This window comes from Sprattus sprattus (assembly GCF_963457725.1).
Source record: "Sprattus sprattus genome assembly, chromosome: 1".
NCBI classification, from domain to species: domain Eukaryota; kingdom Metazoa; phylum Chordata; class Actinopteri; order Clupeiformes; family Clupeidae; genus Sprattus; species Sprattus sprattus.
The window spans coordinates 6,568,899-6,583,449 of NC_137920.1; positions in this window are offsets into that span (position 1 = coordinate 6,568,899).

The window sequence follows — 14,551 nt, forward strand, 5'->3', positions numbered from 1 at the left end:
GAGTAATTCAAACAAGAGTAATGAGTGAGTGTGTGTGTGTGCTTTGTTAGTTATTCAAAGAAGAGTAATGAGTGTGTGTGAGTGTGTGTGTGTGTGTGTGTCTGTCTGTCTGTCTGTGAGTGTTTTGTGAGTTATTCAAACAAGAGTAATGAATGTGTGTGAGTGTCAGTGAGTGCGTTTGTGTTTTTTGAGTGATTCAAACAAGAGTAATGAGCATGTGGAGATGGAATCAGAAATGGAAGCAGTTTATGACGGCTGAAATTTCATGTCATTTCAAAACCAGATTACTAGCAAGTATCATCATTGGATGGGGCTTGTCCTCCAGTTTATTCTTATTCTGCACATCTGCTCTGACATGATGTTAAAGCAGCACTACATAGTTCTGAACTAGTAAGCTAACTACCTAAAAGGCATGCAAAAACCCTGCAAACAACACCAACAGCCTAGCTGACACTGATAGAAGCTTGCCAACACACTATATGGTGCCTGTTTAGCTGGCAATGTCATGCGTGAGAAAGCTTTTCTTCCATTTGTGCAGGTTGTACCAGCCTGTCACACAGAACTACAGTGCATATATCCCTGATGGCTATTGGGGAAGGTACAGGTCCTTCACATGGCCATATGCTACCAAAATGAATTTGAGGATGGTACCAAAACTAGTTGTCTATAAAACCATATCTCATAGGTGTCAAACTGTTGCATAGTGTTACTTTAAAGTTTAGCATCGAATAACATTTCATAATGTTACCCCCCCGATCCATGATGATGAACTCTTAACCACACATGCCATTTCTTAACATACAGCATTTCAGATGGCCTAATATTAAACAAAAACTTGTACTTTAAGCTATTTAGAAGAGTCCAAGAAGATTACACATGTTATTAACCCCTAGAAGAAAGAGGTATGGTCGTGACTAGGGACTATACTCAGTATTGGTCCGATACTTGCTGCATAAGAAATCAGAAAAAAAAATTACCTTTTAGGAAGTTAAGGAATACTAAGCAACTTGTCAGATTGGGATACCCATGCCATATTCCATATACCCATGCCAGATCCCTTATACCCATAATAATAAAAACAAAATCATGACAAGTACAATAGGCTGTTATGAAACATGTAAATCTCATGATGGGGGTTTAGATAAGGTGTTACTGTAGAAGACCCAGTGGATAGTTTCAAGAACCATCATGAAATACATGCAGACTGAAGAAGAGGGTTTCTATAGCTGGGTAACTTCAGGAGTTACTGAGCAGTAACGCATGGTTGAATTAAACCATTGTATACATTTGGGTCATAAGACGTCTGTATGAAATGTAGGCTCCCATTCATTTCTGTTGTATTATTCACTAATCATAGAAATACAAACATTCTAGCTGAGCAAGATTCTCTACAGTCAAGATACTCCACTGCCACCAACAGTCAAGATACTCCACCATGATTTTGAATGAAGAGTGCGTTACAAATAAAATGCATTATTATAATTTATTATGATGATGATGCATATTTCCATAACTGCAAGATCCACGCTTGATGATGGGGGCATGTGTCACGTGTACTGGGCAATGGGAATGATTTATTGTAGGCTATATCATGTTTATTATGAACTGGACTGCTTGTGTGGGACCTTGGGGAACAGGGTTCATAATACTATGCAATGGACTGATGGACTGGTGTACTTCTATGTATTGTGTGCATTGCTTTGGGGTGCGTTTCTATGAGAGGGTCGTGGGGCTGCGAACATTTGCTGATTATCTAGTCGCAATAAGCATGATGGACTGTAGGTGGACACGCTCACGGGGATAGGTCCCTTTCATAATGGCAGTGCAAACGATAGGGCCGGAGAGGACTGACGGTGTAAACAACACGGGAGAAGAACGGGAGGCGGAGACACTGGAACTGTGAGAGAGTCAAAATATGCAACACAACGCACGCTAAGTATTCCCGAAAGGGATCTATTTGTTTCTACCCTTGTTGTGTGGGTACCAGGGAATATGCAGCCTCACGAACTGGCATATAGTGTACCTCTCCCTTGTGTTTTCAGAGGGAAAAGACGGATTGAGCGAGGATACTGGTGATTACCCCGGTGATACTGGTGATTATTTAACGTTCTACGGTTACCCGACAAAGGGAAGTTTGTCATTGCATCAACTTGTTTAGGTGTTACGAGATCAGCCTGCACAATGGCGTATGAGTTTGCCTAAAGCATTTCGTGTCTTGCCTTGTGTGTCCTGCAGACTGGAACTTCCTTGAGGTGGGCAAAGCCACATGTAACCAGGGCTTTTACGGTAGTGTTCCCCAGGGACAGGCGGTGCGCAGACCAGACCTGTTTGAACGGCAGAGGCGAGTGCTTGCCATACTGGCCGGTAGTGACTGAACGCCTCGCCTACTCAAGTCACGTTGCTGACTGGATGGACTGCCTTTGACGTTGATTTTAATCGGTGGGAGCAGACTGACCAGTACCCACTTATATTTTCCATTTACTTCAGACTGTGGGGGAAGAGCAGGGAACTGCTAAGTGTGTGTGTGCAAAGATCACTATTGTTTAGCTGTTGTCTGGCTGGAGACAACTCCCCTCTTTGCTGTGGGGTGTTGCATTGCTTATTGGCTGTGTTGCTGTGACTTTGCGGTGGGCTTTGGGCTTAAACCTGTTTATGCTAATACCTGTAGCAGGTACCTTGCGGTGGGGTGAACACTGTTGTGTGGGGGCCTCTCTGGTTAAACCATAGCTAGCCAAGGGGTGATTTGGCCTAGCACCTAGTGGGGGTTCCGAATACATATGTTCTGTGCCACAGTCCTGTCTTATTTAAAATAAACCTTTTTATAAGTGATTGCTAGGCACGACAAATGCACAAAAGTATAAAATAGAATACAATATAGAAATGTATAAAATGAAAAAAATTTAAAGAAACAATCATGATATGTTGTGTATTTAGAACACACAATAGCATTACATAGTTACCGTGTTCTATTGTGTTGTGGTCAGAAATACATTGATGTGAATTAACATCTGAATCATGCACTTCAGGGATTAAAATTAACGTCGTCCCGGGGACGTATTAAATTGTCATTGGGACGATCAACAATTTAATTTGGGACGACAAGAATTTCAGCCCGTTTTTTATTGCACTTGCAACTCATTTATACGGAAAAGAAACGCAATTTCAATGTCCTAGAATGAAGACATTAGACACTGACAATAAATCTGACTTGACTTGAAATGGACTCGCGCCTCACGTTTGTGTTCTATAAGTGACAATGTTTCAGAATGTTGCGCTTGCTTCCCGCTCAAGCTCTGTGAAGAAGAAACTCGTTTCGACATTTTATTTAAGGCGAGACACGGCAGGTGAAATATCGATTTTTTCATGCCCTGGTCAAATTTGAGATTTTGGGCTAGTTTGCCTCTTTAACTTGTTATCTTTCATACTACCATAAAGAAAACGTCAAAATTACACATTTAAGTGTCTGTTTCACTGCATTTAGTTCAGCCGCGGCATCCATTTTCTCCTAACTTTACCAAGAATTCTCCCTTGAACCACGTTCAGCGTTTCGTCTTTTTACACGACATCTTTCATGTCTGGAATGACTTTAAAGCTATGAGCCTCGATCAGAAGGCTGTGTAATCCAAATATGGGCATTTCCTTTCTTTTCAGCAACCAATCCTGACTTTCTGAAGGGATTCATTGGCTGACGGCGCTTTTCTGCTAACGTGATTCGCTCAGTGCCCCACGTGTTGTCTTTAAATGAGGTTTTCTCAAAATGAGTGTTTTTTCATTTTTAGGTACACATTTCTCAGCCTATGTAGAACCTAGGTACACCACACTTCCCAGTTTCACACATAGCATTGTTATGAAGACATCTACAGATGGATTTATTTATAAATTGTTCCTGGCCAGATTTATGGGTCATTTTACCTGGAAATCATGGCGAGAATAGGGTTTTTAAGGCCACGGATAGTATATTTTGATTTCCCAGGTCATAAAAGCAGATATCCTAAAATCCATCTGAGTATTTTTTGTCATTTGATATATGAACAAAATAAAAAAAGAATTTTGGTCCTGGCTTTATCACAGTTTAAGATTCATGTACCTGAAATATATGCAAAAACGTGCATATTTAATGAGATCCAGCCTGATTAGCATAATTAAATATGCAAAATTCAAAAACTTGTAATACATTTTTTTCTTGTAATGATGTATGTAATCAACTGGTCAAGTTTCATGGTGATCCCTTGTATTTAAATTTTTTACCCTATTCACCTGCCATGTCTCGCCTTAATACGGCAGTAAGATATGTTGCGCTGGTTGAAACCGGAGATAATAATAAATTGGCTTGAAGTTAGATTGGATAAAAAATAAATTGGCTTGAAGTTAGACATTCGCCAGAAATTCAAAACATCGCTAGGTCTCTTATTCATTCAACGCTCAACAACACTCACACAGTGCGATGTTCAGACTTGTATTTAGTTGTGAAAATATATTTACTGTTATTTGAATGCAATAAAAGTCAAAATTGTAGTAATTTAGATCACATTGACGCATCCCACAGCACAACCACGGCTCTCTTTCCATGTTTTCTGCCGTTCCGTCGGGCAGCCTTTCACAATAAAAGTCCCAAGGCAGCTCATGCAAACTGATAGGTAAACTAAGTTCAAAATATGCCATGCTGGCCAACTTTTGGGAAAATATACTAGGCTACATTGATGAACTAATATAATTAATTTAGCACATTACAGGAGGTGCATGGATTTTTTTTTTAATTATAGGTCTTATGTCAACATCAGACTGGTACTGATAGAATAAACACATACTATCAATTGTGAACATTTCAATTCAGACTGGTATCCACTAAATACACTCATAATTACAACTGTGAAAGGTATCAGAAATTTGTGAAAACAGGAATGCATGGGAAAGCATGCTTATTTCAGCCAAAGTCTATGATCTGGCCTTTCCTAGTGACCCTAGAAAGGATGTGAACATTTCAATTCAGCTTATATGTCATCCTCAGACTGGTATCAACTAAATGCACTCATAATTACAACTGTGAAAGGTATCAGAAATTTGTGAAAACAGGAAATGCATGGGAAAAATTCGGGACGGTTCCGGGACGTTTCGGGACGGTTGAAAATGATTTTCGGGACAGTTCCGGGACGGTGGTGAAAAAAGTTAATTTTAATCCCTGATGCACTTGAAATATAAAATTTCAATAGAAAGAGGGTCTCATCACTTCCATATGGTTGCTTAACAGAAAATAAGGAGCAGTTGCTTGTAGAAGAGAAGAGTGCACAAAATAGTGGATATCTTTCTATCTATCTTGAACTTCTTATCACCCTGCCAGTTTCCCATTGAATACTGTATATCTTTCTATCTTCCAATATATCAGTTTAAACAACTCTCTCCCCGTTCAGACAGACAGACAGACAGACAGACAGACAGACAGACAGACAGACAGACAGACAGACAGACAGACAGAGACACACACACACACACACACACACACACACACACACACACACACACACACACACACACACAGAGAGAGAGAAAGACAGACAGACACTGACACACACACGCGCGCGCGCGCAGACACTTCCCCTTTTCCTTTGTCTGCATGCATTGAATTGCACTAAATGTTTTCATCTTTTACTACTTATTTTGTATTCTGAAAACGTGTTTGCTTGCATGAACTGGTATACCCTGTTTTACAGAAGTCTATCGATGTTAAAACGTGTAGATACAATACAGCTTATACGCTGTATTCAGCTTGACTAGTAAGCAACACAACAGGCACATGTGACGTGGAAAACTTTTCCAAAACCGAACTTTTACAGTTTATAGGCATTTGGAGCTAATGCTCCCCTCGTTAACTTAACACACACCAAATATTTGTATTGCATAGCCCAAGTTATCATGGCATAAAAGTATTGATATCACAACTTGACTTACCTTTACCATTAAAAAGGGAAGTCCACACAAAGTTGTTAGGCGTTGGTCAGTCGCGGTAACAGTCCCATACGCTCGCTTTTAAACTTCTCCTACAATCGTCTTCGGTTCCTTTTAAACGCCTGGGGATTCAGAAGTATTACGATTAACGTTCGCCAGCGGGGAATGCAGGCAAATACGACAATAATACCAACAATTTATACTGATCAAACCGAGGAGACATCCGTGAGCTTCGTTTTATGCTGGCATTCTTCTTTTCTTTTTCCTTTCAGTCAGTTCTCAGGTTGCATTTTAAGCACATCACCGCCATCTACTGGACTGGGGTGTGAATACCGCTGGGAACATTGGAAAACAGAAAATTAAAGCCCAGGTGCTAACCTTAGTGGGCTGTTTAATGCCAACCCACATTTTGCCATTTCAGCTTTTTCGCATATGCCCTGAATAATAAAGTACGTGTTTAATATTTAAAAATGTCCCCATGGTAAAAACATGGCCCAAACTGATGGTTACCTATTAAACTAAAACCACTATTGTTAACAAGGTTTCCTCCTGCCGACTCCAACTGCATACTATTGTGAATTGACCTACTTTTAAATGATGCATACATGTCACTCTGCACTGTACAGCTATTACAATAGCCATCACGTATACAGACCAACCCCTTCTGACCACTCTGCAGCTATTACAATAGCCATCATGTTTAAACAGACCAACCCACTCTGACCACTGTACAGCTATTACAATAGCCATCTCGTATAAACAGATCAACCCCCTCTGACCACTGTACAGCTATTACAATAGAGATCATGTATACAGACCAACTGACTATTGAACAGCTATTACAATAGCCAGCATGTATACAAACCAACCCACTCTGCCCACTGTACAGCTATTACAATAGCCAGCATGTTTATATACACCAACCCACTCTACCCACTGTACAGCTATTACAATAGCCAGCATGTATATGCAGACCAACTGTCCACATACACAGCCGCGGAAAAAAATTAAGAGACCACTTTAAAAAATGTGTCAGTTTTTCTGGTTTTACTTTTTATTGGTATGTGTTTGAGTAAAATTAACATTTGTGTTTCATTCTATAAACTACTGACAGCATTTCTACCGAATTTCAAATAAAAATATTGTCATTTATAGCATTATTTGCAGAAAATGACAATTGGTCAAAATAACAAAAAAAGATGCTCTGTTTCCAGATATTGATTTCTGATCTCTTCTTAAGTTAAAGCATTAGTATTGTGTAGTTTAAAAATGAATATGAACTTGATTTCTTTGCATCTTTCGAGATCTGAAAATATTCCATTTATTTTGCTATTTTGACCAATTGTCATTTTTTGGCAAATAAATGCTCTAAATGACAATATGTTAATTTGAAATTTTGTAGAAATGTTGTCAGTAGTTTATAGAATAAAACTAAAATGTTAACTTTACTTTAACTCATACAAATAAATAGTAAAACCAGAGAATCTAATAATTTTGAAGTGGTCTCTTAATTTTTTCCGCGGCTGTATATGTCTTGCAAGGAAGGGAGTCGAACACCAATGATCTTACCAGCTGTGTTAACTATGCGTTGCAGTGCATTTCTGCTGTGTTCAGTGCAGCTACTTCCCCACACAGTGATGCAGCTGGACAGGATGCTTTCAATGGTGCCCCGGTAGAAAGTGTTCAGGATTGGTACAGGAGCGCCGATGGGCTTTATTCGCCAGTGATGCAGAGTTGGTGGCCCAGGAGAGGTCCTCACTGATGTGCATCCCCAGGAATTTAGTGCCACTCACTCGCTTCACAGCAGCACCATCAATGGTCAGTGGTGGGTGTTCAGTGTGGCTTCTCCTGAAGTCAACCACAGTCTCCATTGTTTTGCTGACATTCTCAGGAGGTTGTTGTCTCTGCACCACCTGGTCAAAAGGTTGACCTCCTTCCTGTAGTGGGTCTCATCGTTCTTGGTGATGAGACCCACCAGAGTTGTGGCGTCTGGAAACTTCACCATGTGATTGGTACTGTAGGTATGTGTGCAGTCGTAAGTCAGCAAGGTGAAGATCAGGGGACTGAGCACACAGCCTTGTGGGGCCCCTGTGCTGAGTGTGAGGCTGCTCAAGGTGTTGTTACCGACTTGTACTGCTTATGGCCGCTCACTGAGGTCCAATTCCGAAGGTGGGTGTTGAGCCCCAGCTTGTCCAGTTTACAGATGAGTTGTTGTGGGATCATAGTGTTAAAAGCTGAACTAAAGTCTATGAAAAGCATTCTCACATGTGAGTCTGCTTTTTCCAGGTGTGCGAAATTGACCCCAAGCATAATAGATGAGAGAACAATTTGAACATAATAGGTGGGTTAAACAAATCAACAGAAATAAACACAAATCAGGTAAATGATAAAAAAGGAAAGGATACGATGTGGTGGGCTGGTCAACAGTAGAGTACTTTGCTCAGCTTTGATTTAGTACCCTATATTTAGAATTAAAAAGTTTCACGGATCCTCTGGTATTTATTGAGAGCACACGTTGGCAAAAGTTATTTACACTCTTTTATTCTGGATGTCTACAGTCCATACGTCCCCATCATTAGCTTGATCATCAGTGATTCATGGATTCAGCCATGTGTTCCTGCCCAGTGACTACTGACGTTACCCAGCTAAAAGAAAACCTCTTCCTCAGTCTACACCAGGTAATTAATCCAATATACATCAGAGAACATATTAAAAAACAACAACTCAACTGTCAACTGTTACAGTGTAGCCCAGCTAAATAATAGTCATGTGCACTGCGCATGCGCAGGGAATCCTTTTCATTTAGGAGATCCGTTGAATCTAGCCACGCAAACGAGTAGGCACGAACTTGATAAAAGAAAAGTTAAACTAGAATTGAATTTAGTAAGATATTGATACATTTTCCTTTTTATTTGATAAGTAATTCTTTCTTCCCTGCTTTTTATGAGAAGAGAGTTAAGTTTGATTCGTTTTTGATGAAGGAAGAGCTTCGGTGAGTTTAAATATTTCATACTGCAGTTATTTCATACTGTACAGACAAGTTCAAACTCATTGAGCATATAAAAAACCAGTCGAAGCATTTATTTTACACTACAACCTTTTATTCCTCAAATGTATATAGTATTTTCATGTTTGGTATTTGTAAAGAGGTATAACTTGTTTGAAACCGTGCATTGAAATGGTATAGCTAACGTGGTTATGGTTAAATGTTAGCTATTCATGACATTTCGTTAGGTAAGATAAAACATTCAACAGATATTCAACAGTATTGTGTATTGTATGTGTTGTTATGCATTTAACATGATTGAAAATGGGTTTATTACCGAATTATATGTATATACTGTCCATAGGGGTAAGGTTGGCCATGCAGGCTAATTGCACGTTTTTGGTTTAATTTAACGGCTGCGTGGCAGCAGAAAAGATAACCACCTTTAAGGGCAGTTCGGTTTTCTACCTGTAGATTTAGATGATATAAGAGTAAAGCTTTACGTAGATTTGATATATGGAATACTAACTTTGAATGTATTACACTGTTGTGTAGATTGGTTTTAAGTTTGGATTGAAGAAGACTCGGAAAAGATGGCGAGCTACCCAAGAGCTTCATATCACGCACATGCAGCATGTAACCTGTGGTAGCCTGGCCAGCTACCATATGGTTTCTTCAACGTCAGTTTGAACACGAACTTTGCAACATCGCGTGGACAGATAAGTTCAACCTTTCACACTGAAAAGGCGAATCCTTTTGCATACACACACACGGACTGTTGATTGTGACTGATAATACAGTTTTTCCATACTGAATTGATACTGTTTTTCCACACTGATTTGTTAAATTGTATTTGATTGAGCATACTGAAGGGTTACACTGTTTTTTAAAGTGTATACTGAATTTTATATAGAGTGCATTTACTTTTATTGCTTTGTTTCAATTGAATGTACATTTTGGTGCATATTTACATGGTTTTGTTATTTTCTTTTCTTTAATATACATATACTACACATTTACACACACCCATTCATACACTGACTGCAACGTATTCACATCTTTTCAATTTTACATCAAGGAAACTGTACAAAATAAAGTGTTAACTATTTACAACTCTAGTTTTCTAGAATCTTCGTGAGTGTAGCTTCTTTTCACTAGTCCAGACAACACAGGTGCTACATAAAGTGGCGAGCTAGCCAGGAGAGTTGTAGCTTTAGTTTTGTACAGTTTCATCACCTTTTATTGCGAGAAATTATTTTGAACTTGTTGCCCTAACATTTAAGCATTTAAAAATGGATGTTATAAGATCTGAAAACATCAAAGTGCCTAATGCTGTGTTAGTCAGTGGATTGTCTCATTCTGAGGCTGATGATTATATTTTTGAGTTACTAAGTAGATATGGCACTGTAAGCAGAGTCTTGCAGATCGATAGCCCAGATCCAGCTTTTCTGAACACTGCTGTTGTAGAGTACGACAGTGGCGCAGCTATTGAGAAACTTAAGGATGATCTACCTTTTTCCAAAATATCCCCTTCTGATCCAAGTGTGATTCATCACATTAAGCTGCTGTCAACTCTATTTACCGCATCTCTAGGATCTAGCCTCACCAGTAGCTATATATCAGAACTTAAAAATGTTGCAAAATTAGGTGGCATGGACTTTGAAGCATTGCTTCTTGAAGAGTTAGCCAGAATCCGAGTGTCCACTAAAGGTGAATCTTCCACACAAGATGTAAGCTTAGGGAAATCCCCAAGCTGTCACTTAAACAGGGCTGATGTATCCATACGGATAGATGAGGATGAGGATGTAATTCAAGGAACTTGCTCTTTTCCAAAAGAAAACACCCAAAGCCCTTCGCCCAGAATCTTGACTTGTTCAGTGCCCACTTCTGCAACAGCCATACGCCTACCTGTTGATCAGCTAAGTACCCCTGAGGTCCAAAGATTAGTCGTCGAGCACATAGTGAAGGGTGATGATGTTTCTTCCAGGCATCGCTCTCTGAAATTAAGATCCTTCTCTGGGAAAAGTCCTGTTCCACCAATGGAAGTCGATTATGAAACATGGCGAAGCCACATTGATTTCTATCTCAAGGATTCTTCTTTTCCTGATCTGCAGGTGGTCAGGAAAATTGTTGAAAGTCTTTTGTCTCCTGCAGCTACCATGGTGAAGCATTTAGGTCCTCAGGCGAGTTCTGCTTGTTACTTGAGTTTGTTGGATTCTGCTTATGCTGCTGTGGGCGATGGAGACGAACTCTTCGCAAAGTTCTTGAACACAAATCAGAATGCTGGCGAGAAACCTTCTGCTTATTTACATAGGCTACAGATCTCTCTCTGTGCAGTAGTGAAGAGAGGTGGACTACATGCCAGTCAAATTAACCTCCAGTTGCTGAAACAATTCTGCAGAGGCTGCTGGAACAACAGCTTGATCACAAATCTCCAGCTTGAGCGAAAATTAGATAACCCACCATCTCTATCTGAGTTCATGCTTCTGTTACGGACAGAGGAGGACAAACAAGCCGCAAAGTCAAGCCGCATGAAACAGCATCTTGGCTTTCCAAAAGCAAAAGCTCAGTCCAACTTGCATGCTGTGTGTGACCCTTTTGCTACTGAGGTTGACATGTTTTCTGTTACCTCTGACCTCCCCTCAGAAACAAAGAAAATGAAAATGCAAATAGCTGACCTTCAAGCTCAATTAGCTACTCTAAAAGTTTCAAAAGAACAAAATGTAGGGGCTAGCAGCAAAACAGAAAAATATAGGAGAATCAAACCTAAAGACTTCAAACAAGAGACACCACAGCAGTCCACACAGCAGTTTGCAGGGAAAGCGAATAGAAAGCCCAGACCCTGGTATTGCTTCAATTGCGGGCAAGATGGTCATATCTCACCCTCCTGTAGCGATGAGCCTAATCCAGCACTGGTGGACGCCAAGAAAAAGGAACTGAGGGAGAAGCAAAGAGCTTGGGAGGAATTTAATGTTTCTTTCAGCACTCCACCTTTAAACTAAAGTCTGCTTCTGTTGGGGGGAAAATGGGAGCAGAAATAGGTGTTAGTAGCCCCAAGCAAAATACTGTTTGTCAGCCTATCATACAGTCTCATTGTGTGAAAACCAGGTCTAAACCACAGTCTAGATTAGTAGGTGAACGGTGCACTGCCATGGTTAACATTTCCGGTGTTGACTGTAGCTGCTTATTAGACACCGGATCCCAAGTTACCACAGTGTCTCTTTCTTTTTATAACAATCATCTGTCAGCACAGCCAATTAAGCCTTTAGATCACCTCATAGAGGTAAAGGGTGCCAATGGCCAGTCTGTGCCATATCTTGGCTATGTAGAGATAAGCGTGAAACTCCCAAAAGAATTCATCAGCAATGAAGACCCAGTTTCCACTTTAGCCCTGGTTGTCCCTGATTCATGCTCTAATAGTGAAGTTACCATCCTTATTGGGACAAATCTGCTTGACACCGTCTACAGTGAATATCCTGGACACAGCGCTAAGGGTAGGCATTCTTCAGTGCATGGCTATGCACAGATCCTTAAAATTCTTGAGCTAAGGAAAAGTCAGAGCACCAGTGGACGAGTGGGACTGATGACACTCAAAGGGAGAACAAGACAAACCATACCGGCTGGTCAGAGAGTTGCATTGGATTGTTCCATGAGAATTAATGCCATTCCCTCTGAACCATATGCTTTAGTAGAACAACCCACACTGTCTTCCTTACCTGGTGGAATTGTTGTTGATCAATGTCTTATCACCTTACCTAAGAAGTCATCCAACAAGTTTGCTGTATGGGTTAGAAACCAAACTGATCATGACATAACACTTCATCTCAATTGTGTCGTTGCTCAGCTTAGCGTTGCTCATCAAGTCCTGGAAAATCCTCAAATGGCAGATAAGTCTGGCATGATGTGCTCAGGTTCTTACCAAAACTGTGCTCAGACAACTAGTTCCAGCTTGAGGTTCGACTTTGGAGATTCCCCTCTTCCAGAGGAGTGGAGAAAAAGAGTTGCTCAGAAGCTGAATACTTTTGCTGATGTTTTTGCGCGTCATGACCTGGACTTCGGCCATGCCACCAAAGTTAAGCATCGCATTAAGCTGAAAGATGACACCCCCTTCAAGCAAAGACCCAGGCCTATCCATCCTCGTGACTTTGAAGCAGTAAAAAAACACCTAAAGACGCTTTTTGATGCTGGTGTAATCCGTGAGTCGGAATCCCCCTTCTCATCTCCTATTGTAGTAGTGAGGAAGAAGAATGGCGATGTTCGACTTTGCGTAGATTATAGGAAGCTAAATTCGCAAACCATCAAGGACGCTTATGCGTTGCCCAACTTGGAGGAGGCGTTCTCTGCACTCGCTGGGTCCAAATGGTTCTCCGTTATGGACTTGAAGTCAGGGTACTACCAAATCGAAATGGAGGAAGAAGACAAACAGAAGACGGCTTTTGTGTGTTCTTTGGGTTTCTGGGAATTCAACAGGATGCCACAGGGGACCACAAATGCACCAAGCACTTTCCAACGTTTAATGGAAAAGTGCATGAAGGACATCAATTTAAAGGAGGTGCTAGTATTTCTGGACGACTTAATTGTTTTTTCTGCTACTTTAGAGGAACATGAAGCAAGGCTGCTGACTGTACTTCAGCGTCTGAGAGAAAATGGTCTTAAACTGTCTCCAGAGAAATGCAAATTCTTTCAGTCACGTGTCCGTTATCTTGGTCATATTGTGTCTCATAATGGGATTGAGACGGACCCAGAAAAGGTCCGTGCATTGAAGACTTGGCCCAAGCCTCAGACCTTGAAAGAACTGCGCTCGTTTTTAGGTTTCTCTGGATACTATTGCCGTTTTGTGCAAGACTACTCAAAGATAGTGAAGCCATTAACCAATCTGACTGTTGGGTATCCACCATCCAGTAAATGTCGTAAAAAGCCTTCGCAGAATGTTACCTACCTGAACCCCAAAGAACCCTTTTCTGACCGGTGGACGGCAGCATGCCAGAAAGCTTTCGAATGCATAATAGACAGACTAACATCAGCTCCTGTACTAGGGTTTGCTGACTCTAAGCTCCCCTACGAACTCCACACTGATGCCAGCACCACTGGTCTCGGAGCTGTGCTTTATCAAGAACAAGACGGTCAACAGAGAGCTGTAGCTTATGCGAGTCGCGGTTTGTCTAAGAGTGAGGCCCGATATCCAGCCCATAAATTAGAATTTTTGGCAATGAAGTGGGCCATAGTTGAGAAGTTTCAGGATTATTTGTATGGGAACACTTTTACCGTAGTAACTGACAACAATCCGTTAACATATGTACTCACTTCCGCCAAGCTTGATGCAGCTGGTTACCGCTGGCTGGCGGCATTATCCACCTTCAGCTTCAATATCAAGTACAGGCCCGGAAGCAAAAATCAGGATGCGGATGCTCTTTCCAGAATGCCCCATGATGCACTAGACGACGATCCTGCTTCTACCGAAGAGAGTGCGAGGATCATGGATTTTGCAAAGCAGCATCTGGCTTCGCAGGATTGTACAAACTTACCTTGCAGTGTTGTTGCTGCCGCCTGTCTCCGTCATCTGTCAGATGGAGGTAGTTATGACCTGCCTGATGTGACCTTAGTTGAATCTCTTGCCATGAG